Below are 27264 nucleotides of genomic sequence, written 5' to 3' on the forward strand. Positions count from 1 at the left end.
CCTGCGTCTCTGGGAGCCTTCCTTTTCAAATCAAACGATCCCAACATTTGGAATTCCTCTTCTCATGCCATGCTCTTCTGCCATGCATGCCGCAAATGATTTTCACTGCCCTTCTCTGAACTTTGACTATTTTTACTCTACCTTTTTGACAGCAAGACTGGTTAAAGGGAGTTTTGAGGGGAGGTTTTTTGTTTGGGGAATTTTTTTGTTAACTTAAAGACTTGAGGCAACAGGACTCCTGAATGGTACATGTGGATTCCTTGCTTATTTACTTATTTTTAAAAATATTTTCTTTTCATTTATTTGGCTGGACCGAGTCTTAGCTGCGGCACGCAGGATCTTTGATCTTGGTTGTGGCATGCAAACTCTTAGTTGAGGCATGTGGGATCTAGTCCCCTGACCAGGGATGAAATCCGGGGCCCCTTGCATGGGGAGCGCAAAGTCTTAGCCACTGGACCGCCAGAGAAGTCCCCCCCCCTGCACATTTATATCTCCATAATGTGAATGGGAGAAGACAGGAAAAAGGGAGAAAAAAAATTAACCTTAATTGAGTACTCACAATATATCAGGCTCTCTGCTCAGCCTATTTGATGTCTTATCTCCTCTTGAGTGAGAAGCAGGGCAGTCTCGTGGTATAGTGGTCTGCCTGTGCCCTCTAGTTAGACAGACCTGGGTTCTCATCTAGGCCCTGTATCTGCTTCATCATATAACTCTGGGCAATCTATATAACTTCTCCAAGCGTTGGTTTCCTCAGCGAGACAACATAAGTAGCTAGTATAAGCCCAGAGTAAACGCTCAATGAGTGTTAGCCAACATCACTACCCTCCCAAAGGGCAAAGCTTATCTGCTTCACTCCAGAGAACAGCAACAACAAAAATAAAGTTCTAAGGAGTTAAGGAAAAGATTTCCAAACTTATATTGATCTGATTCTGTTATGGACACCTATCATTTCTTTTCCCCAGCACCATTCTTTCCTGGGCAAACCATCCTGCACGCCATTGTTTCGCTAGAGCAGCCGCCGTACTCCATCTCCAAGCTACCGGGGTGGGCACGTGACTTAGGTCTGGCCAATCAGAGTGTCTTATCTTTGTCTTGGCCATGATGGACCCAGGGCATGGTCAGCACGATTTTTCTGTAAAGAACCGATAGAAATATTTTAGGCTTTGTAAGATATAAGATCCCTGTCACCACTACTCAAATGTACTTTGACAGCAGAGAACACAGTCCATAAATGTATGGGTGTGGTGTGTTCAATAAAATTGAAATTCATGGACACTGAAATTTGAGTTGATACAATTTTCAGATGTGTTACAAAATATTATCTTCCTTTTTCCCCCCAACCATTTAAAAATGATGAAACTACTTAACTCACCTACTGTCCAAAAGCAGGAGACAGGCTGGATTTGGCCCATGGGTCATAGCTTGTTGACTCCTGGTCTAAGAGATGAGCATGTGACCCACAGAGATCAAAGTCCTGTCATGAGATTTAATACATAAACACCGGGAGGAACTGTGTGGCTCATCCTTTTGAATCCCGATTCCCCTGGCTGTCTTCCTTTCCACGTGGAGGAATCCTGTGAGAGTATGAGAACCACAGCACAGAAAATCAGAGCCAAGCAGAGCCAGCTAAGGATGAAGGAAGAGAACAGAGCCCTGAAGACTTCATTTGAGCCTCCCCTCTAGTGATGCCTGTTAGTTCCATGAACCGACGGATTCCTTTTTTCCCTAATCTAGTTTGAGTCAGGTTTTGGTCACCTACAATGAGAGGGTTCTGACAGAGACTTAAGGGTTTGTTTTCTTCATACTATGCAATACCAGCTTACAAAATTATTAAGGAAAATGGAGAACTAGCGTGTATCATGTACTTACCATGTGCCAGGCCATTGGGTAAGGTGCTTTCACGTGTGATTTCTCATTTATGCATGTGTGTGTGCATTTGGTCATGTCCAGCTCTTTGCAATCCCATGGACTGTGGCCCCAGGCTCCTCCATCCATGGAGTTTTCCAGACAAGAATACTGGAGCGTGTTGCCATTTCCTACTCCAGGGGATCTTTCCAAACCAGGAATCGAACCTGTGTCTCTCGCACCTGCTGCATTAGTGGGCTGATTCTTTACCACTGTGCCACCTAGGAAGCCTGGTTAGTTCTTATAAACCCATTGAGCTTGGCAATATTTTTACCTCATTTTACCAAGAGCACAGATACGTTTGATGCCAGTCTTGCTGGCCCAGATCCAGTGTTTGAAGGTTGAATGGAGCAGCTTGCAGGAATTTGGGGGGCATTGAGGGAACAGACTTCTCAGGTCCATTTTCTCTCCCACTTCACTCCCCTGGAAAGTCTGATGGAAGAATCAGGGCATGCTTAATCCCTTTTCTGAGAACGAGAGCACACATCGATGAGGAATCCCTGCTGTCCCCTCTGGCCATCCTGGGTGCTGGGGAGTGGCCGTCCTGGAGTTCCCACCCAGCTGCCTGGTGGAGAGGGGATGAGCAGCTGAGGCACTGGGCAATAGCCCAGGTTAATCCAGGATGCAGTTTGCAACCCCCTTGCAGGACCAATCAAGGATTTCCTTCAGAAGTATCACTTCCCAGCAGCTGGCTGGCTTGATTTTGCCAACTGCTTGTGACCCCTGGCTGCACAGGAAGCTTCAGCAGGTAGAACTTGGCCAGCCTGAGGAGCAGACACACCCCGGAGCTTCTTAGGACAGAACAGAAAGGTTTGCACAAATGAGGTTTGCATGATACAGGATGAGAAAGGTGCCAGGGAAAATAATCCCCCATGTCCGTTAGCCCTCTTGATATATCAGCCCTTTGAGTTTTGGCCTGAAGACTAAGAGCTACCATAGCAACAGCTACAGGTACTTATTGGAGCTACTGTATCACCTCCCATTTCCTATTAAAATAGCCACCATTGGTTATCAAGCAATCACTAAGTGCCAGGCACTTTACTTATATTATTCTCAATCATTTCAACAACCCTGCAAAGTGGACATTAAATATTACCTACTACTTTATGAACAAGGTAACTGAGATGGCTAGAGGTCAAGATATGACGAACTCTAGGAAGGAAGGGGAATTTGCACCTGGTCTGTCTCTATTTCCACCTCACTGTCACAGGGGTGAGGGATTAAGTGAGAAGAGAGGGGCAGTACGTTTCCAGGAGCTGCTCAGGATGGGTCAAGCCACCAGAAATAGAAATGCGACTTGAGGCTTGAATCCCTTTTCAGGCTTTGGGTCACTTGGAAGCAGAGATTTTTGTTATTTTGTGTTTATCCCGTATACCCTCCACACCCAACTCATACTTAGCTCTGAGCAGGGACACAAAGAGTGTTTGTTAAATGAATGAGAAAGTGAGGCCCGGTGTCTGCTTTCTGTAAAACAGGAAGTGGCTGAGGGGCCGCTGACTTGATGAGGCCTTCTCTTTGTGTATGTCACTTTTAGGAGCTCTAAAAAGTTCTCAGGTTCATCCTGAGAACTCTCAGGTGCAGCCACACTACAATTTAGTGCAATGGACAGAAGTTTACAAAAGTTCACAGGTCATTTGATAGGCAGTGATTTCACAAATGATATCCTGGAAGTGAAAGTGTTAGTCACTCAGTCGTGTCTGACTCTTTGCAACCCCATGGACGTAGCCTGCCAGGCTCCTCTGTCCATGGAATTGTCCAGGCAAAAACCCTGGAGTGGCTTGTCATTCCCTTCTCCAGGGGATCTTCCTAACTCAAGGATCGAACCCAGGTCTCCTACATTGCAGGCAGATTTTTTACTGTCTGAGCCACCAGGGAACATACTCTGGTGGCGTAAAAGAGTTAATGCATCTTTCAAAAATATGTCCCACTGGACTGCTGGAGAGTAGCTTGAAGTAAGGAATGAATTTGATTGAAAAAATTTTTTTCTTTTTCTTTTTTTTTTGCTGAACCTTAACAGGCTCTGATTGGAGAAGGAAATGGCAACCCACTCCAGTGTTCTTGCCTGGAGAATCCCAGGGACGGGGGAGCCTGGTGGGCTGCTGTCTATGGGGTAGCACAGTCGGACACAACTGAAGCGACTTAGCAACAGCAGCAGCAGCAACAGGCTCTGATCAAGTGCTGAGTGCTAAAAAAAGTTAAGCAGAGACCTCTAGAAGGCAAGTTTTTCAAAAACAGAAGGTGGAATACAAAATTAAAAGTCTTTTTTTTTAAATAAAATGAATCAACTATACTTGAATAAAATAATTTTTTTAAGATATGGAAGAAAAGGGAAGGAGGAAAAATTAGAGAAAAAGTTAATAAACCGGAGCTTTGACTGTTTCCTTCCTAGCAGGGAAACCCTGAGCCCGATTCCCCTTTGCCTGCTCTTTGAGGCAAGGCTGAGTTAGCAAGCTATAAATTCCACGCGCCTAAGTGTGAGGAATGTGGAGATGAATGTGGGGAAGTCTTCATTCCAGAGGAAAGGGCATGAGAGTGGGCCAGCTGGAGATGGAAGACAGGACATACCCCAAGTGCGAGCCAACGGAGATTTGAAATTAGAATCTGGGCTCAACCTGCATCTAGGTTTTAAGAACTCTGTAAGTGGATAGGGCTGTCAAGCAGTTGGAGGGCATTTTGTAGAGACCTGAGGTGACACAGCATTGATTCACCCAGAAAAATGATCAGCATATTTATCATTATTTGAGTCAGTGTATCTTCTTGGCAAGGAGCAGCGTTTGGGTGGGGAGCTCTGACCTGGGGGGTTCCAGTAATGAAGAGAGAGCCCTGCAGAGGTGAGGAGGGAAGGTCAGCTGGTTCAGAGAAGCTCCTCTGGCTTGGCCATCAAAGGCAGCTTGATGGAGACAGGCTGTCTAAACAACTTGCCAAATTTCCGGTGGATGGTAGGCGACACCCTCCTGTAGAACTCGTGCTCTGGGATCCAAGCCTGGCACTTACTCTGGAACTAGTTGTTGAAGATCATTTTTATTAGAAAGTGTGGTTTGGAGTGTAAAAACCTCAGAGGCCTCTATCTTTAAAAAAACCAATGTTCATTGGCACAAACTAAGGTTCTCTGGGTTCTTAAATATTTAACAACAGCCTCTTTTCTCACCACAGTTAGCCTAGGTACAAACAATGCCTATGTGGGAACTAAGAATTCAAGGCTGATGGCCCTCTTAAGGTTTGCTTTGAGTGGAAGGATTTAAATGTATATTCTTCTAATGTAAGCTCGCCCAGTCATAGTGTGGGTGGATCGTGGAAAAGGTATTGCCTTAAATGGCCAGAAAGTGGGGACTGTGGACTAAGTATACCATTACTGTGTGAAGTGGGGCAAGTTATTCAACTTCTTATATCTCATTTTCCTTACCTTTAACATCATGGAGACAAGAGTGTTTTTTCCCCCTGCAGGAGTTCTTGTCAAAGGTAAATAAGATAAGTGACCATATCCTTTTTTAAAGAATGAAATGGATTCAACTGCATTACATGAAGAAGGGTTGAGGGTCTGGATTTAAATCTCAATTCTGTGATTCACCACCTGTCTAATCTTGGACATGGGCTTCCCGGATGGTGCAGCAGTAAAGAATCTGCCAGCCTATCTATGCAGGAGACGCAAGAGACGCCGGTTCCATCCCTGGGTGGGGAAGACCCCCTGGAGGAGAGAATGGCAACTCACTCCAGTATTCTTGCCTGGAGAATCCCATGGACAGAGGAGCCTGGCAGGCTACAGCCCATGTGGTTGCAAGAGTCAAACACAACTGAGCACACACACATACACACACACGCATGCACATGCACGCACACGCGCGCACACATGCAATCTTGGACCTGCTTTTTTTTTTTTCAATTGAAGTAAATTGCTTTACAGTGTTATGTTAGTTTCTGCTGTACAAAAACGTGAATCAGCTGTATGTATATATGTATCCCCTGCCTCTTGAGCCTCCCTCCCAAGCCCTGCCCCATCCACCCCTCTGAGTCATCACGGAACACGGAACACTCTCTGTGCGGGACAGCGGCTTCCCAGCAGCTGTCTGTCTTACACATGGTGGTGTGTGTATATCAGTGTTACTCTCCCAGCTCGTCCCGCCCTCCTTTCCCCTCCGTGTCCCATGTCAGACATGCTTCTTGTCAATTTCCTAGTCTCTAAATACCGCTCTCAAGAAGCTGCCGTGAATACTGAAGAACGTATATAAAGCACTCAGCTTATAGATGGGGCTTGCTAAATTATACTGGTTATGATTATGACTTTAATCAAGCAAGAAGCACATGTAAAATTCATAGATTGGGACTTAAGCTGGAATATGGGAAATATTAATTATTATTATTGTTATCATTAATGTTTCTACCAGATACGAAAAAAATATTTAGAGGCAGAATTTATTTTGCCTCTCTAGAGAATGGCTGAATAAAACAGAAATGAATCCAATCTGTGCAGAGCCACCTGGGCCTCATTGGACCTGGGTCTTTCCCTACCATCTCCGGAAATCCTGTTTCACAGGAGTTTCCATTCGATTCAAATAGGAACAGTGAAGGGACTAAAACCACTAACAGTGTTTAATGCACAGGCAAAACCCAAACTGGGGAGAGGCCTCAGACATGATTCCTCAGCAATAACTTAGTAGCAACCACAGCCCCACAAGAATGATGTTCTGCCAGAAACCTCAAAGCCAGGGTGGTGTCCTGCCACCAACTCACCACAGGAGAGTGTACCAAAACAGTGGGGAGGAAGGAGCCACAGTTTAAAAATTACAGGACAAGGAAATGCAAGTCCAAAATATTCATAGGCAGAATGTATAATGGTCTCATAACATCCATAACTGCTAAGATAGAACTAACTACACCAGGACACTTAATCTAGTAAAAGCTTCCCATTAGGTAACAAAGTTGGTTAAGCTTGCCAAAAACAAATAAAACACTTAGATATTTATTTTTCTAGCTGAAGAGGCTCGTTGCTGCTACTGCTAAGTCACTTCAGTCGTGTCCGACTCTATGCGACCCCATAGATGGCAGCCCACCAGGCTCCCCCATCCCTGGGATTCTCCAGGCAAGAACACTGGAGTGGGTTGCCATTTCCTTCTCCAATGCATGAAAGTGAAAAGTGAAAGTGAAGTTGCTCAGTCGTGTCCAACTCTTAGCGACCCCCTGGACTGCAGCCTGCCAGGCTCCTCCATCCATGGGATTTTCCAGGCAAGAGTACTGGAGCTGGGTGCCATTGCCTTCTCCAGAAGAGGCTCATGGTTATGCCCAAAATGTTCTTCTGCCCATTATGTCTTTGTAGAAGCAGGGTCAATTTTTGTGTTTAAGGAGTTTCTGGAAACTTATATGAAAAATTTAATGTTTAGAAATCAAGCAATGGCCTTATATGTGAGGAATTTTAACCCCAAGAAACAAAAAAATTATAAAGTCTCCAGAATATTTTATCAATGGTTTAATCTTGGCCTAAAAATAGAAACCAGAGTCTTCAACAACATATGTATGTGATTGTTTAAAATGGTCAAAATGCAAATCAAACATTAAATACAGATAATTAAACTTCTTACCTAAAGTAATTTCTTACCTCAAATTCTGCTCTGAAACTATTTGAAATGATATTTTGTGGACATAAGATATTGGATTAGGGTTAGGAAGGAAGACTTTCTTTTTTTTTTTTTTTGACTTTGAAATATAGCTTTTATTGATGATTTCCACGTATCAGATACTAAGCTAAATACTTTACAGTGTGTCTTATTTACCCCTCCTAATATTCCTACTACATGCCCTTGTTAGGTCCACTTCATAGAGGAGGAAAATCAAAGCACAAAGAAGTAATTTGCTTAAAGACACACAGCTAGAAGTTACACATCAAGATAACTTTAGTTCACTGATAATAATTAGTGCTATCATAGTTCATGTTATTAAATATATGTGATGCTATATATTTAATGTTTTTCTGAAATATATCTTCAGAAGAAATTTTCTCCCTCCTTTAGGAAGGAAGACTTTCTGATGATAATTTTCCACTGGCTTGGGCAGGGTATTTTGCAGAGAAATGAGGCAACTGATAAGTGGATTATCAGGCTATTTAGTTTCCATCAAATTTTTATCTTGGATTAAGATGGTGGAATGATTATACAAATTAATCTTGTTTCTCCCACCCTCAGAACCCCTTAAAATAACATAAATGATAATAAAAATAGTTAGGGTTGGCATATTTAGCAAAGAAAAAAACCCCAAAAACAACAAAAAAGAATACCCACTAAAATATTTCAGATAAACAATGAATAATTTTTTAGTATAAATGCATCCCAAAAGTAATATTTTGGATTTATTATGTTTATCTGGCAACCATAAAAAGAATAAATCCATAACACTGTACTGTTGGTAGATCATGGTTAGGAAGAGTTTGAGGATCTCATCAGATTGGTTTTGTCTTACAATTCTACTTCTAGGCATTCAACCAATAGAAATGAAAAGATATCCACAGAAACACCTGTACAGGAATTTCACAGCAGCTGTATTCATAACAGTCAAAAATTTAGAAACAACCTATTTCTCATCAGCAGTATTGTGCATAAACAATTTGCATTTCTGACAAGTTCTACTGATGCTGATGGTTCAGGTATTAGACTTGGAGAACTACTTTTATAAAGAAATCTATAAAAAATAGATTAGCTCAGAAAGAAAGATAAGATTGATAGGAACTCCCAGCTCAGAGTAAGGGTGCCTATAAGTTAAGGGCAGTAAGGGGCCTTGAAATAATTAATTACCTGGATAATTAATCACAAGCTAATTTGAATAATTAATTACCTGGATAGTTAGTTACAGACCTGCATCCAGAGCAGCAAAGCCAGTCATGTCCCTGACCGCCCCCACCCCATCACCACCACCACCACTGAATAGCCAACCAGCAGCAGCAGCCTTAGACCCTGAGTTAAAGTCGCAGTAGAACAGCCCTGCAAACGCTGGGAACTTCCTACTGGGGAAGAATAGGATATGTGGCTGTAGAGGGCTGAGAGAGATAAATTTAAAATTACAAAATGGACTCAGAAGGAATAAACATCTTTGCTTAGGTGAAATTTCATTGACATCTTCCAGTGCCAAAGTAAAGCCCTTCTTCTCTGGCAATGAGGGAGGAGGTGGCGGTAAAGAGGATGAGGGGTTTTAGCCTGCCCATCTGCCCTACAATAGGTCCTTAAAGTGGAGTCTGTTCGTCAGAGCCCTGTGCGCCTATAGGAAGACCACAGCCACTCTCCCTTTTAGGGACGAAGCCTGCTGGGGAAAATGAATCTGAGTTGCTGCAGAGGCAGCCCACAGCAGGTAACCATAAGAATATGAGCAGACAGCTAGGAATGACCAGGTAAGTGCGGATCGCCAGCATCAGGGCTAAGAAGAAGCAAAAAGACCAAACTGACCAGAGGCAGCAAAGCTAACTCAGTGAGCAGAGAAAGACTTGGAAAAATACGAATTTGTGTAGCTAGGAGCATTTGAGAAGTTATCATGTGCATAAAACAAAAATATGTAGAATCACAGCCTGAGGCTGCCAAAGAAATTTAATAGGAACTAGACATGGCTGGGGACTGTGTCTCTTACTGTTTCTCTCTTGTTTTCTTTGTAAATAATAATTTAGCTAGATACAATAAAATAGGCACAAAAACTGCGAAATAGAAAAGATGTGAGCCTGCCAAAGCAGCCTTGTGGGTTGGCAGGTGGCGCTGCCATGGGATACCTCAAATTGCTCATTAAACTGCAAGTGTAGGAAATTCCAGATTTGGTGTGGGAAAGGCATTTTAGGGGTGGCGTGTGTCATGTGTGAAAATTGGGTTGTATAAAAGTTGAATATGTGAGAACTGAGAGCCATCTGTGTCCACATTCCATTTGGCTTTCCCCAGAGCTCAGTAATATAAATCTTTCCACTTACACTCGATGTCACCATAAGAATAATGTCTGTATATCACTTCACCACTTCATAGTTTACAAAACACTTTTGCTAATTATTATATTTAATCTCTATCCTTGGGAGGCAGCTAATATCCCTGTTTTATCCTACAGGGAACAGAGTCAGCCAGCAATTTGCCTCTTCCTTCCAGGAAACAGAGAAACTCGTCAGAAAAGGCAATTTTGCAAATTGTTTCCCAAAGGATGTTTTGCAGATTGTTGATCCCATAGGATGTGTTTGTCAAACTTTAGTGAGCATTAGAATTGCCTGCATGGCTTGTAATAAAAAAAAGGAAAACACACAGATTGCTGCCTTCCACCTTCCCCCATCCCTAGCTTCTCATTCAGTAGATTGGGTGGAGTTTGGGAATGTGCATTTCTGACAACTTCTTAAGTGATGTTGCTGCTGGTACAAACTTTGAAAAACACTACCAGCTTCCCTGGTGGCTCAGATAGTAAAGATCTACCCGCAACACAGGAGACCCAAGTTTGATCCCTGGGTCAGGACATTCCCCTGGAAAATGGAATGGCTACCCACTCCAGTATTTTTGCCTGGAAATTCCATGAACAGAGGAGTCTGGAGGGCTACAGTCCAAGGGGTCTTGACAAAGAGTCGGACACGACTAAGTGACTTTCACTTTTCACCATAAGATATCCCCTCTTTAAAAAAATTTTTTTTTAATTTATTTATTTTTGGCTGCACGGACTTTCTCTAGGTTCAGTGATCAGAGGCTACTCTTCTCTGAAGAAACAGTTCCGTGGTCAACCTGAGAGGTAGTGATTATGTACTAGGAAATAAAATAATTCCTGCTTTATAAGGAAAGAGGAGGAAAGTAAATACACTAGGATAACAGGATTATAAATAATTTTTATTTCAAAAATCTCTTTAAATGCCATGTCTTATCTTTTAAACTAAAATTGAGGGGGAGAATATAGTATACTGAAAAATAACCAAAATAAAAGAGCATCTACAAAGTTTAATGAAAAATTGTTAATGATCTGGGAAAATGTTGGTGATATACAGCATGGTTTGAACTACTGATCTTAAAATAGATCTTTTTCTGTGAGCCAGAGTGCACGCGCGCGCGCACACACACACACACACACATCTAGAAAGACACAGAGAGAGAACGAACTGTTGTAGAAATTTTACAGTGGTTATCTTTGGTTTTGACCTTACGCATAATTTTTAGTTTCTTCTTTTTACTTTTTACACCGTACACATATTATTTATACAGTCAAGAAAATAAATCTGTAGTTTTTTAAAAAGTGCTTAGGGTTTGTACGAACCTCAAAAAAAAAAAAATCCCCATGGTGTTCTTTTTTTTTTTTTTTTTTTTTACAAATACTATCTTCAAAAATCTCTCTTTTTTTAAACCAATTTTTCTGATAGAATTACACATTTCTTGTAACATAATTCATACAAAAGATAATTTGGGGCTATTTACTAGTACAAAAAGAGGATTATCCCATTAATCAACCTGGATCAAATTACCACATTTCAGTGCATATAGGCTGTAATTAAGGCAAGTCTAAACTAGACTGATCTTTTCTCTTTTTTTCCTTCCTTGCCATAATAATCTATTTTCATCTCCTTACCTACTTTTATTGTTGTGTATTTTATGTATTTTTATGTATTGTTATGTATTTTACCCAACTGTATTTGAAAACTGCCACAAAGCTACAGGCCAACCTCTGATATTCACACATAACAATAAATGTCTTGTTAATATCAGAAAAAGATTGGTAAACCTGTGCATACTGGGATACTGACTGCAACGACCATGTACTAGACACGTGGACTCCCTTGCTGCAAGTTTCTCTATAGGGGAAATATTTCCCTGCGAGAAAGAATGAGTCAATTGTTCAAAATTAAGTGAATTAAAAAAACATTTCCTTTTACCACTTCCCATTTTCCATGGGGTCGCAAAGAGTCTGACACGACTTAGCGACTGAACAACAACAGCAACAACCAACTTTTCCTGTTACCAAATTTCAGCTCTCAGGAGCTGCTCTGCGATTCGGAAATTGCTTTTCTTGCCTCTTCAGTCACCTGTCGTAGGAGGTTCTTGCTCAGTAATGATACTGTAAGTTAGATTAATGGAGAAGGCAATGGCACCCCACTCCAGTACTCTTGCCTGGAAAATCCCATGGATGGAGGAGCCTGGTAGGCTGCAGTCCATGGGGACGCTGAGGGTCGGGTGTCAGATTTAAAAGGAAAGATTCTGTTTCCCTTTGAAAGGAACTGTAAGATTTCATCTTTTAACCAACTGAACAACACACGAAAAGCAGCCTGCATGTGTGTGTGCTCAGTCATGACTGACTCTTTGTGATTCCATGGACTGTAGCCTGCCAAGCTCCTCTGTCTATGGGATTTCTCAAGCAAGAAAACTGGAGTAGGTTGCTATTTTCTTCTCCAAGGGATCTTCCTGGCCCAAGGGTCAAACCTGCATCTCCTGCAGTGCGGGCGGATTCCATACAGCTGAGCCATTGGGAAAGTCCCCAAAGCAGCCTGAAAGTGAAAGTCGCTAAGTCGGGTCCAACTCTTTTCTACAGTCCATGGGATTCTCCAGGCCAGAATACTGGAGTGGGTAGCCTTTTCCTTCTCCAGGGGATCTTCCCAGCCCAGGGATCAAACCCAGGTCTCCTGCATTGCAGGCAGATTCTTTACCAGCTGAGCCACAAGGGAAGCCCAAGAATACTGGAGTGGGTAGCCTATCCCTTCTCCAGCGGATCTTCCCAATCCAGCAATTGAATCGGGGTCTCCTGCATTGCAGGTGGATTCTTTACCAACTGAGCTACCAGGGAAGCCCAAAAGCAGCCTAGGGGTGAGCATTTCTTTGAATGCAATTGGGTTATTCACTACGTATTATGAAAAAAAAAATCTGTGACTTTATTAATTTAAAAGGCAGCATTAAAAACTGAAAAAGAAGGGGAAGAAATAGCTTCTCTGTATTCATTTGGAGCTCTCCCCAAAAGGAGCCGTCCAGATGGGGCATCAAGATAAGGCTGACCACCAGAACTCACTGCGGGCACTGAGTCACTGACCATGCTGCGTGCGGCCCTTTCCTTCCGCCCTGGAAGGAAGCGGCCTGAAGCCCCTCTGAAAAGCACCTCCCCCTCCTCTCTCTCTTGTTCCGAACGGTGTTTGCGTCAGTCTGCAGCTGTGTATGGTATAATGTTATGTCTTATAATCCTGCATCGCTTCTATCCTTTCCAGTCATATCTAATCCAGAAAATTAGTTTCCAATGAAAGTAATATGCAGTGCTTTTATGATATTTGTGTGCAATGTCCCTTCTTCCACTGAAGATATTTGATGTAAAAGAAAAAAAAAATCAGTTCCACAAAAAAAAACCAAAGTGATGAAAGTTAAAAAAATTAAGACATTTCCATTACTCAGCCATAAAAAAATCAAATAATACCATTTGCAACAACATGATTTGACTTAGACATTATCATGTGTTTTGATACAAACTACTGTATGTCCAATCGATAATAGTAAGGTCCCATTGTATAGCTCAGGGAACTATGTTCAATATCTTATAATAAACTGTAATGAAAAGAACTTGATAAAGAATATACATGTATGTATGTGGAACTGAATCACTTTGCTGTACACCAGAAACTAACACAAACTGTAAATCAATCAACTATAAGTCAATACAAAACAAACAAAAAAACATTTTCCAGATAGTCCAGGGTAATTTATTATTTTTGCAATAGGGAGCTTAAATCAGACTAGGGCCATTTAAAATAATGCCAAACTGTTCTTATTCTGTAATATGTTCATGAAAAGACTCTTAAAAATTGAGTTAATAATGCATGTACTGTATACCAGGCTTCCCCCTGATGGCTCGGTGGGTAAAAAAAATCTGCCTGCAATGCAGGAGACACAGGAAATTCAGGTTCAGTCCCTGGGAGGTGAAAGATCCCCTGGAAGACAAAAATGGCAACCCACTCCAGTATTTATGCCTGAGAAATCCCATGGAGAGAGCGGCCTGGTGGGCTACAGTCCAAAGGGTCGCAAAGAGTCGAACACAGCTGAGTGACTAAGCACACACATACACACATACTGTATACCTCCTAAGTGCCCAATATTGTGACATTTATAAAAAATTTCCTGCTATAAAAGAACTTCTCTCTAAATTGATAGAAATAAAATTTACACATACGAAACGAGAAGAGACAAATACAGGACAGAAAAAATGAGTGGCTCAGTGAAGTCAGTCCACTAAACAACAGCAGGAGCTATATTCCGGTCATCTTTTGTTGGTGTTCTTGCTCAGTCACTCAGTTATGTCCAACTCTTTGTGACCCCATGGACTGCAGCACGCCAGGCCTCTCTGTCCTTTACCATCTCCCAGAGCTTGCTCAAATTCATGTCCATTGAGTCGGTGATGCCATCCAACCATCTCGTCCTCTGTCACCCTCTTCTCCTCCTGCCTTCAATCTTTCCCAGCCTTAGAGTCTTTTCTAATGAGTCGACTCTTCATATCAGGTGGCCAAAGTATTGGAGCATCAGCTTTAGCATCAGTTCTTCCAATGAATATTCAGGACTTATTTCCTTTAGGATTGACTGGTTTGATCTCCTTGCAGTCTATGGGACTCTCAAGAGTCTTCTTCAACATCACAGTTTGAAAGCACCAATTCTTCAGCGCTCAGATTTATTTATGGTCTAGCTCTCATATTCATACATGACTACTGGAAAAACCGTAGCTTTTGACTATACGGTCAGCAAAGTAATGTCCAGTCATCTTTCAGTTCAATTCAGTTCAGTTGCTCAGTCATGTCCGACTCTTTGAGACCCCATGAATTGCAGCATGCCAGGCCTCCCTGTCCATCACCAACTCCCGGAGTTCACTCAAACTCACACCCATCGAGTCAGTGATGCCATCCAGCCATCTCATCTTCTGTCGTCCCCTTTTCCTCCTGCCCCCAATCCCTCCCAGCATCAGAGTCTTTTCCAGTGAGTCAACTCTTCTCATGAGGTGGCCAAAGTACTGGAGTTTCAGCTTTAGCATCATTCCTTCCAAAGAAATCCCAGAGCTGATCTCCTTCAGAAAGGACTGGCTGGATCTCCTTGCAGTCCAAGAGACTCTCAAGAGTCTTCTCCAACACCACAGTTCAAAAGTATCAATTCTTCAGTGCTCAGCTTTCTTCACAGTCCAACTCTCACATCCATACATGACCACTGGAAAAACCATAGCCTTGACTAGACGAACCTTTGTTGGCAAAGTAGTGTCTCTGCTTTTGAATATGCTAGCTAGGTTGGTCATAACTTTCCTTCCAAGGAGTAAGCGTCTTTTAATTTCATGGCTGCAGTCACCATCTGCAGTGAGTTTGGAGCCCCAAAAAATAAAGTCTGACACTGCTTCCACTGTCTCCCCATCTATTTCCCATGAAGTGATGGGACCGGATGCCATGAACTTCGTTTTCTGAATGTTGAGCTTTAAGCCAACTTTTTCACTCTCCTCTTTCACTTTCATCAAGAGGCTTTAAATCTCTCTAAACAAAGGTCTCACAGATCAGTGATAGGTCAAGGTATTTAGCAGCATAGTAATTCTTAAAGAATTGTAAATTTCAAGTAAGGCAAAGTGAATTCTTGCTCTTCAATAAGGAGGCATTTTCCCCCCCTTCTTTCTGCTACTACTACCAGGCTTCAGCACGTTCACTATCCACTGTAAGCTATGCTAAGTCACTTCAGTCGTGTCCGACTCTATATGACCCCATAGAATGCAGCCACCAGGCTCCCCCGTCCCTGGGATTCTCCAGGCAAGAACACTGGAGTGGGTTGCCATTTCCTTCTCCAATCCACTGTAAGCTAGTGGAGGAAATAGACAAGGGAGAGCTTTTCCCTTTAGGAAAGTGTGCAGCTTGCAAGAGAAAAGCCCACTCGAATGTATATAATGAAAACAAAAATCGCCTATTTCAGAAGAAGCACAGAATGAGGATGGGTTATAGATGTATTAGGAGCAGAGGCTCCTATTAAAGAACAAGGACTTTTTATCTGTACCTGTCCATCTCCATGCTCAGGCTGGTAGCAAAACAGCTGCTGTGTTTCTAGGGGGCATCCCCAGGTGTGGACATGGAACAGGGCAAGAATGAGCAAGCTATGACTGCGGGTCAAATCTGAACCACCATCTGATTCGGTAAGTTAGGTTTTATTGGGAAACATTCTTCTGAGGTCCTTTACATACGGTCTGTGGCTGATTTCATCTTATCATAGAACTGAGCAGTTGCCACAGGGAATTTGAAAAGTTCTCATGAAGCACTCCAAACAAGAGAGAGCCAGACTCCTGCTGCTTACTGCTCACAATATCCATCCCTATGGCCAATAATTCATCTACCCATTCACCCACCCATTGACCCACACTTTCAGAAACATTTATTGGAAGAACTTCCCTGGTGGTCTAGTGGCTAAAAATCAATGCTTCCAATGCAAAGGGCCCAGGTTCGGTCCCTGGTCAGGGAAGTAGATCCCACATGCTACTAAGAGTTTGATGCTGCAACTAAAGATTTCACCTACTTCAACAAAGAACGAAGAGTGTAGCAACTAACACCCAGTGCAGCCAAATAAATACATATTTTTTAAAAACCCCAAAACCATGTATAGGGTCCTATCTGTCTCTGTATGGATACCTTAAGCACATACACACACACACACACAAACACACACATATACACATACATATACACACACACTACACTATTTTAAGAGAGAGAGATTCCCAGAAACTTGCTTCCTAGAAACTTGTTTCTGAACTGGCTGATTCTGAACATTTCTCAACCCTCGTTCCTTATGACTCCCAGTCCTGGACTAATCATTCTCAATCTTCTCCTCTTTCAGTCTTAGAGCACATTCTCCTTGGGGCTCCTTTGTAAACTGGGTCTGATCCTTTAATAAGTGAAGACTGTGAGAGTGTATGGCAAGGAGAAGAGAGGAAAGGAACAACATCTACTGAGGGATGGAACAGCATCTACTGAGGGTCTCATTGTGCAGTGCACCCTCTGAGCTTCTTATCTTCGCACCTGAAGTCAGGGACAAGCAGGTGTGAGGAACCTTGGCAAGCAGCAGAGGAAGGGAACGCAGAAGGACACTTGTATTAATACTTACCAGGGAGAGTTCCTTGCTCCAAATTGTTTGACAATTCCCTGGGATCTTTTCAGATCAGGCTTCTAGTAAACTAGATATTCTTTTCATATTTTCCCTTTTCTTGTCTTTCTGAGGCCCTGGAAATTTAAAATAAGAGTGAAATAAAGATGGTGTTGAAAAATATTCCATTCTAAATGATACATTCTTGAAAGGAGCTTGTGCACAATGTTAACAATGCTGATCACAAAGATAATAGTAACAATTTTATGTGAAATTAAATATGAAGAGAAGCATTGTTTATTGAGCATCTATTATGTGATTTTCATATTAATCTCATATTCCCAATAAACCTGTGATATATTAAAATTACTTAAGGAGAGATTTAGTTGCAAAATGCAGAAAATCTAACCTGAGCGGTTTAACAGCTTAGGGATTTCGAAGTCCAGTAGCTGGTGCTGGCATCAATTCAGCATCTAAGCAATTGACATCTAGGAACTAGTCTCTTTTTCTGCGTCACTCTCCTTAGAAAGTTGGCATTTAATCTTATGCTTGTCATCTCATGATTGCAAGATGGCTGCATCAACACCAGATATCACATCTGCATTCAAGGTACAATCGAGAAGGAAGCCTAGGGCCTCCTGTATGAGTCCCGATTTTATCAGGAACACAACTTTTCCCAACCCCAACCCCCCACCCCCTGCTTAGACTTCTGGTTAGATATCATTGGCCAAAACTAGATCAGATGGATACCTTTAGTTTAAAAGAAGTGGACAAAGTAGGAAATAGGATTGCCAGGGTGGCCTCAGACTGCTGCTGCTACTGCTAAGTCACTTCAGTCGTGTCCGACTCTGTGTGACCCCATAGACGGCAGCCCACCAGGCTCCCCCGTCCCTGGGATTCTCCAGGCAAGAACACTGGAGTGGGTTGCCATTTCCTTCTCCAATGCATGAAAGTGACAAGTGAAAGTGAAGTCGCTCAGTCGTGTCCGACTCTCAGCGATCCCATGGACTGCAGCCTTCCAGGCTCCTCCGTCCATGGGATTTTCCAGGCAAGAGTACTGGAGTGGGTGCCATTGCCTTCTCCTGGCCTTAGACTAGGGATGGGGAGACAACTACCAAACCTGGACCACTGCCTATTTTTGTAAATAAAGTTTGTTGCCACATATCCCCACTTGTTCATTTATGTATTGTCTATAACTGTTTTCACGCTTCAGTGGCAGAACTGTGACAAAGACTCAGTAAAATTTGCGATCGCGCCTTCTACAGAAAAGTTTGCCGACCTTTGCATTAGACCGCTCGTGAACCATCACATAGTTTAGGTGCTGTCCTCCCCCAAACAAAACTGGGAGAGCTTCTGACAGCCCAAAGGACGGACCCTGTCCTTGGGGAGGCCACCAGTATGACCTGCCACAGTATTGCCACTTGTTTTCGACGTGGAGACCAAGGCTCCGAAAGTGTTAGTCAACTGACAAGGACACAGGTTGAGAGACTGCAGCCTCAAGGTCAAACTCAGGGCTCCCTGGCTTCATATCCTTTTGGCCCTACCCTATTTTTGTGTGTTTTCTAATCTGTGAAGGAGCTGTGAGATATCCACTATTCAATTCATGAGTTGTACAAAAAAGGACAGAGAGCCAATGGATCTATCTTAATAAGTTCAGAAGGTAATGAAACATTTACTTTTTAAAAAAACTTTTTGTCTTCTTTTTTTTTTTTCTGGCTGCTCCGGGTCTTTGTTGCAGCATGCAGGCTCTGCGCTGTGGCATGTGGGTCTTCTTCTCTAGTTGCAGCACTCAGGCTTAGTTGCCCCAAGGCACATGGGATCTTAGTTCCCCGACCAGGGATCAAACCCACATCCCCAGCATTGAAAGGTGGACTCTCAACCCTGGGCCACCAGGGAAGTCCTATAAAACATTTACTTTTAAATTGCATCCCACTGCTCATTTTCCATCTTGTTTTCTTTCCACTACATGTCTTCATGGGCTAGTAGACCCTGAGGAGAGGTGTTTTTTCGTTTTGCTTTTCATCTTTTCTCCCCAGCACGTCACACACACAGTCCCTCATGCATAATAAGGACTTGATAAAAGTTGGTTGTGCCCCTCTAACCTAGTCTTGTCTCAGAACAAGTACAAATATAAACCATTCATGTTTGCGTGCATTACCTCCTCAGTGGGTCTGTGGATTGCATCAGTGAGTATCCACGATGCACTCAGCATATGCAGAATGACTGAATGACATCTCCACCCCACCACTGGCCCCTTGGGACAGAAAATGATTGCAGTTGCAGTGTTAAAAGGCAACACGGATCACCTTTGGCCGGGCTGCCTGGTCTCACCTCTGTGTGATGGCAGCAGCCTCGATATGGATCTCAGACCTCAGCCTCTGCCTACCTCTGTCCCTTCTCTGCAACCTTGAAACAACGGCACAAGGGTTAAGACAGCTGTTAACCCTTAGCTGTTATCAGCTCTTATTAACCCGATCAGCTGTTATCAGCATACTCTGGGATGGATACAAAGGGCAAAGGTTTGAACCGAAGAAGAGGAAGGCTTTTGCAAATAAATCTTTCTTGTTTTTCTTCTCACCTTTCTCTGTAACTCGGTCTAAGGGAAACAGGAAGAGATCTCTTCGCCTCTTCCCATCTTCCAGCCCAGACGTCTTCAGCTTCCTCAGATGCTCTCTATCTCTCTTGCCTGCCGGTCTTAGCCATTTCCTTAGCCCGGGAGATCCTTCCTCTCCATTCCCTTCCCCTTCATCAGGCTACCAACCCTTCTAAGATTCTACTTTAGAGTCAACAAAGCTTGCTTCAGCATTTAAAGATGCCCCTTATAGCACAGCCAAAGCATCCTATACCATTTGGACTAATTGCCTGTCTGCCAGATTATCTCCTTTGGGTCTGCAAGTAAAACTTCTGTGGAGCCACATGCAGCTTATCCCATGCGCTCAATTAGTGACTGATCTGTGAAAGAATGAGAGCAGGGGTAAGAATTCCAAGGGTCGGGCCTGGGAATTCCTAGTTACACTGGATTGACTCTTCCCTCGAGGTTTCTATTTGTTCCTCAGACTTTGGGAACTGTTAACCAGAAGGAGCTCCTTTGTTTGGAGATCTTATCCTCGTCCTTCACCATGGGGTGTCGTTTTCCTCTGTCTCTCCAGCCAGGCCTTCCTCTGCAGCCAAAGTGACTGCACCCTAGCCCTGTAAGTGCTAGAGCCTGGCGCCCTGGACAGAGTGCAAAAGCTACAGTGTAATCTTGCTGATTCTCAGGGCCATGGACCAGAGGAAACAAAAAGCACACTGATGGGGCTCCCCTGATGGGAACCAGCCAGTGGCTCTGAAGTTTCCTTCGGTGTTTAAAATTCCTTATCTGGCATTGCTAGCAAGTCAGCAGGCCCACGGGTCAATGGAGCCTTATCTCCAGAGCTGGCTCTTCAAAGAGATATATGCACACCACTCCCATGGGTCAGATAGCTGTGCCAGGGAGAGACGGGAGTAATTGTGTTCCATCAGCTTAACACATATATAACACAAGCCATTCACCACTTTTTAAAAAGCAAAAGTTTTTTTTTCCCCCTACCATTGTAAAAGTAATCAGCACTCACTGAAAATTTGGCAAATACCAAAAAGTGCAAAGCAAAATACTCCTCAACAATGTAGTACATTTGACATGTTTTTCTTTAGTTTTTTAGTGAGTTCCTTAATAGTTGTCATCTTATACATTTTGTTATCAATATACATTTGTATTCTGGCTGGTTTTTTTTTTTTTTTTTTTGCATTTAAAAGCATAAGGAAATCTCCCAACTTTTTACATAATTGGGTAAATATGGTTTTAATGGCTGCCTCGTGTATTTATTAAATATTTTATTTCTTCACTGTTAGGTATTTAGGTGGTTTCCAGTATTTTTCATTTGAATTGTTATGAATGTCATTGAACATACAGCCTGTTCTAAATTTATACTTACTTCCTTAGGCTGGAATCCCAGGAGAGGAACCAAATAATATGAGTATTTACGATTCTCGTCTTTCCTTGCAAGATAATTGACAGAAAGGCACTACTAATTTATGCTTCCATCGGCAATGTTTGAGGATGCCGGTTTATTACCCCCTAGGCAAAACTAGATGGTCTTCTTCAATATTGTATATTCTTGTTTGGTAGGAAAAAAATTTCATCATGAGTTTAAGTTGCATTTCCTTTATTTATTATTAATGAAGTTAAACATGTTTATCAAGTATTTCTTTTTTAGACATAATCTATTTATGTCTTTTTTCTCTCTCTCTCTATTCGGTCTTATACTATTTTTCTTGTTAAATTTCACATGGCTTAATTCTTATCTTCCATATACACTGGGAATACATTCTCTCTATATGTTGTTTTCCATTGGATTTTGGCTTGTCTGGGGTACAGAAAATTAGCAGCAGCAGTAGCAGCAAAGAACTTGTTACAATATTGCTTCTGTTTCATGTTTCGGTTTTTTTGGCCACAAAGCATGCAGGATCTTAGCTCCCCGATCAGGGATGGAACCCACACCCCCTTCACTGGAAGTCAAGGTTTTAACCACTGGAGCACCAAGGAAAATCCCTCTTCTGTTACTTTTAAATAGTTTACCTCCTACACATTTGATAATCATTCTTTTCTTTGTTTGCTTTGATTATGTTAGCTTGTTATATTTGTTTGGCTTATGAGGGTAGTGATTAAGAAGCCCAAATCCAAAGTCAGACTGCTTGAATTCAAACACCACCTCTACAACCCACCAACTCTATAATGTGGGGCAAGTTACTGAAATTCCCAGCATCTTGATTTTTTCATCTGCAAAATGTAGACACTAATACATATGTACTGCCAACAGTTGCTATGATAATTAAATCAGAACTGTTCTTAGAAGCTTATAGCAAGTGCTAGGTAACTGGTGGATATTAATATTTAATCATTGTAGACTTACGTTGATTTAAAATCTAATGAAATAAAGTTGTAATTTGCTATTTTAAAAATTGGGGGAATTCCTTGGTGGTCCAGTAGTTAGGACTCCACATTTCCACTGCAGGCAGCACGGGTTCAAACCCTGGTCAGAGAACTAAGATCCTTTTTGCCGTTTGGCCAAAAAAACAAAGAAAAAGAAAAATTCTTATTTCTCAAATATTTTTTGGATAATTTCACCTACTTGATTTTCGAAATTTCAGTCATACTCTTGAAAGATTTACAGAGGGAGTTTTATTGGTCCTTCCCCATCTTTTCAGTAAGCTCACAAGGCTGCATAGGATGGTCAATGACAACTGTGCACTGGTTAAGACAGGAATTAAGGCATCAGTGCACCAGGGTGAGTGTGCATCTTGGTGATGCCACATTCTAGCTGCCTAACCTTCGTCAGGGTACTTCCCTGAGATGCAGATTTCTCACCTCTCAAATAGAGCAGAATTCATCCCAGTAGAAGCTGCCACAACACAAATGTGTATCAACTGATGAATAAATAACCAGAACATGATGTATCCACACAATAGAATAGTATTTGATGGTAAAGAGGAAGGAAGTATGGTATATGTTACAGCAGGGATGAACCTTGAAAGCATTATGCTACATGAAAGAAGCCAGTCCCCAAAGATCACATATTAATAGTTTATGATTCCATTCATATGAAATGTCCAGAACAGGCAAATCTGTAGAGACAGAAAGTAGATTAGTTGTTGCTTAGAGCTTGAGGAGATGGGGAGCCTGGAGGATGACAAGTAAAGGCTATGGGTTTCTGTTAACAGTTAACTCTCACGTGCTTTTAACTGACTGATGGTACCAAAATTGTGTGCTTGCACTCTTGTTGCAAAGGATACCGACTACGTGTGTGCGTGCCAAGTCGCTTCAGTCATGTCCGACTCTTTGTGACCCTACGGACTGTAGCCTGCCAGGCTCCTCAGTTCATGGGATTCTCCAGGCAAGAACACTGGAGGAGGTTGCCATTTCCTTCTCCAAAAGGATACCAACTACTACACTGGGATATTTACTATACAATTTATGCTGCTAAGCCTCTTCAGTCGTGTCCAACTCTGTGCGACCCCAGAGACGGCAGCCCACCAGGCTCCCCCGTCCCTGGGATTCTCCAGGCAAGAACACTGGAGTGGATCGCCATTATTGCCATATAAATACAGGAATTTCCCCCAACATAGAAAGGTCCTTCAGAAGACGATGAACAAGACTTCCCTGGTGGTCCAGGTGGTTTAAGAATCCTCCTGCCAATTGCAGGGGACATGGGTTCAATCCCTAGTCTGGGAAGATTCCACATGCTGCAAGATAATTAAGCCAGAACACCACAACTACTGAAGCGCGAATGCTCAAGAGCCCGCGAGCTGCAAGACCTGAAGCCTGCGTGCCCTAGAACCCACGCTCCACAGTGAGAGAAGCCGCCACAATGAGAAGCCCGCACGCCGCAACCAGTGAAGGTCCGCATGCCGCAGCAAAGATCCAGCACAGCCAAAAATAAATAATTTTTTTTTTAATTTAGAAAGAGAAAATTTTTTTTAAAGGACAATGAACAGTCATGATCATAATCAAATACAAGGACAAAGACTTTCAGAAAACCCCAAATCTTAGAGGTGGACAAAGGAAGGGGATCCAGAGAATATAGAAAGGAAGAAGGGTATCAATGGGAAGACAAAACGTAAAGAGAAACAATGGAAGAAAAGGATTAAAGAAGTCCAAAAGGAGCGAGTAGTGATCAGGAACGTTACGTCTATTCAGAAGTGAGATAAATACTGAGACTTGTCTTTAGTCGTTAGAAGTTCATTTAACAGCCTTAGTTCAGTTCAGTTCAGTTGCTCAGTTGTGTCCAACTCTTTGCGACCCCATGAATCGCAGCATGCCAGGCCTCCCTGTCCATCACCAACTCCCAGAGTTCACTCAGACTCACATCCATCGAGTCAGTGATGCCATCCAGCCATCTCATCCTCTGTCGTCCCCTTCTCCTCCTGCCCCCAATCCCTCCCAGCATCAGAGTCTTTTCCAATGAGTCAACTCTTCGCATGAGGTGGCCAAAGTACTGGAGTTTCAGCTTTAGCATCATTAGTAACAGAAGTTTAATTCATGTGATGAGGAGGAAAGTGAAATTCAACTCAGTTCAATTCAGTTTCAATGGATTGAAAAGGAAATGAAAGATGATGACATAAAGACATACAGTCTCTCAGGACTTAGGGATCTAGTCCAAACATGTGCGTGCAGTAATAAACATCATCCTATTTGATCTATGTGAAGTCATAGGAGGTAGAGGCTGTTATTATCTCTACATTACAAAGGAGACTCAAAGTCATGCAAAGGGCAGATCTGGATCTCACACTCACCTGACATCAGGATCAGAAAGAACCCTTGGGCACTGGAGAACCCTGCCAACATTTCACAATAGTTGTGTGTCCTAGGGAAATCCCCATCTTAACAGATTCTCACAATAAGAAGGCGTTTGAACTCTGTTCCATCTCTTGGCTCCGCTTTCATGCTTCTTTCTTAGATCCTTAAAGCCAGAGTGTGTCTTTACCCCATCCTCTCATCGTTCTAGAGCTTCCCAGGAGGCTCTACTGGTAAAGAACCTGCCAGTGCAGGAGACACAAGAAATGTGGGTTTGATCCCTGGGTTGGGAAGATCCCCTGGAGCAAGGAATGGCAACCCACTCTAGTGTTCTTGCCTGGAGAATTCCATGGACAGAGGAGCCTGGCGGGCTACCGTCCACAGGATCACAAAGAGTTAGACATGACTGAAGAGACTTAGCACGCTTGCACTCATCATTCTATACTTATCCTTCTGTTATATTTGTTTTTGAATCATTTCTCTCCTTTCTGGTCATAGAAGTCTGCTTGTTTTTCCTCTGAGGAACCACCCATTCTCTCAGTCCCTATCTATTTGCTTCCCAAGTGCTGCCTTGATCCTTGTCTCTAGGTCTGGGGAAGTCTGAGTCTTGACCAGTTTCAACTTGGCATCCCTTTGACCATTATGATAAGATTAGGGTTAAGCTTGCAAACAAATTCAAGCCACTGAAAATCGCATCCAAGACTTATATTGTGGTGCAAAAGAAGCCCTATTTTCTGTGATATTTGAATCTTGGAAGACAGATCTGGAGCTGTGGGAAGTCATCTCTTCACATAGAATCTAAGAGTAAACCTATAGTTGGGTGAGCAGACCTAGAAGAGGCTGAGAGGACTGGGGTCCCAGCGAGCCCTTGAATCAAGCCCCCTTTGAGACCATCACTTTTGTACTTCTCATTTTTGCTCTTGTTTAGTCACTAAGTCCTGTCTGACTCTTTGTGACCTCATGGTCTGTAGCCCACCCACCAGGCTCCTCTGTCCATGGGATTCTCCAGGCAAGAATACCGAAGTGGGTTGCCATGCCCTCCTTCAGGGGATCTTCCCGACCCAGGGATCAAACTTGAGTCTCCTTCATTGGTAGGCTGGTTCTTTACTGCTGAACCACCAGGGAAGCCTTACTTTTCATTACGTGAACTAATTTTGCTGGTTTAAGTTAGTTTGAACAGGCTTTCTCTCACTTAATGCCAAGGAAGAGCTAATGTGTAGCTTAGCACCACCTGCATGGTATCTTCTTCCCACAGAGTGCCCTGATCCTGCCATATTTCAATTTGTGCTGCATCCATCCTACCAGTGCCTACGATGGTGCCTTGTGTGTAGTAAGTATTTAGTAAATGCCTGATGGGTTCAGTAGAATTGAATGTGGGCTGATTCTTCAACAGTCCTTGAAAACTGCATCAGAAAAGCTTCCTGTCTATAAGCTCGCTGTTTTGTCTCTTAATCACAGAAGTAACCTACAACAAAATCTCCAAATATTTGATCTTTCCATTTGTTTGATTCCATCTTAAACTGGAATTTAATGTCAACACGTGCTTGGAATGTTCACTGTGCATGCCAACAGAACAGCTTGAAAGAGTCAGAGTGGATTGCCCTGTGAGTGCTTCAGTAAAATGAAATGTTCATTTTTCTGTCCTCTGCAAAAAAACTAGTGTTTTTCTCTGGGGCTTCATTCCTTTCACACAGAGAGACTGACATCCTCTCAAGTAAAAATCAGGTAGAGGAATAGGATGTTTTGCTGGGTATTTCTGTGAAAACGTGGCAGCAATTCTGTGCCCAAAAGGCCTTGAGCTACTGCTATTGTGCAGAGTTTAGGAACACTGCCCTCTCAAGCTGGCTGGGTTCATTTAACCAAGAAAGATACAGAGAGAAAGATACACTTTCAGAACACTTTGAGAAATGCTGTTAAATGATGTGTCATAGCTATGGACTGCTGAAAAATCTTGATCTGCTGGTATTAATAAATGCTGAGGATGTTTCCCATTGAAAGGAAGGGAGAGTTTTCTGTGCCATATCCTTATGACAAAAAACAAAAACACTAGGGGAAATATTTTGAGTTGATCATATTAATATTCCAATTCATCATAAATATAATTGTAGCTGACCCTTACTGAATATTTATCATGTGCCAGAGCACTTTACACATATCAATAATAGGCAGGGTCTGTTATTATCCCCATTTTGCAGCTATGAAACTGGGGCACCACATGATTACTTAAATTGCTCAAGGTCACACGGGTTGCGATGGAAGAGCTAGGCGTCACGCCAGCTAGTCCTGCTCCAGAGCTTCCGTCCTTAACTACCACGCTTCACTACTTCTCAGGACATTTGCACAGACAAGTGCAAATAAGCTTGTGAGAGCAGGGGACTGTGACCTCTGGGAAAGTCATCTCTCAACGTCTATTAAAATTTAAATTACACGGGAGACTTCCCCGGCAGTCCAGTGGCTAAAGCTCCGTGCTTCCCCCGTAGGGAACACAAGTTCAAACTAAGACCCTGCATGATACGTGGACTTCCCCTCCCCCAAAGATTAAATTACACATGTCTTGGACCTAACAGTCTAGGAACACGTTCTACAGAAGAAATAAACATACTAAAGAATTCACATATGAGAATATGTATTGCAATGTCATTGCTAGGAACTGGAAAATGTCTGAATGTCTGTCAATAAGTGGAGACAGAATTAACTGTGAATTGGTCATCTTTGGCAGGTATATTTAGGAATGAATTTGATCTAGATCTGTTAACCTAGAGGTATATCCACGCTGTATCATTTAGAAAAGCAAAGCAAAGAGCCGAGAACTGTATATAGTGTGATCCATTTTTACAAAACAATGATCAGAGAATATCTATATTTATATGTGATTTCATGAGAATTGAGTGGAGTTAGAGTACTTTTGCCTGGAGAATCCCATGGATGGAGGAGCCTGGTGGGCTACAGTCCACGGGGTCGCAAAGAGTTGGACATGACTGAGCGAATCCTTAGTACCTTAGTAGT

At 42.6% G+C, this 27264-nt stretch overlaps 1 long non-coding RNA gene across 1 annotated transcript; it reads right to left on the minus strand.

The window, feature by feature from the left end:
• Positions 1 to 892: 892 nt before the first annotated feature.
• On the minus strand, positions 893 to 17085 carry LOC147342564 (uncharacterized). The gene is made up of 3 exons (XR_015157359.1): positions 16968 to 17085; positions 1373 to 1574; positions 893 to 1132 (listed from the first exon to the last, which is right to left on the minus strand). It is a non-coding gene; the product is annotated as an uncharacterized LOC147342564 (long non-coding RNA).
• Positions 17086 to 27264: the final 10179 nt, after the last annotated feature.

Source organism: Bos grunniens, chromosome 29, assembly GCF_055505025.1.
Source record: "Bos grunniens cultivar Pamir isolate PY7600 chromosome 29, Bosgru_T2T1.0, whole genome shotgun sequence".
Classification (NCBI taxonomy): domain Eukaryota; kingdom Metazoa; phylum Chordata; class Mammalia; order Artiodactyla; family Bovidae; genus Bos; species Bos grunniens.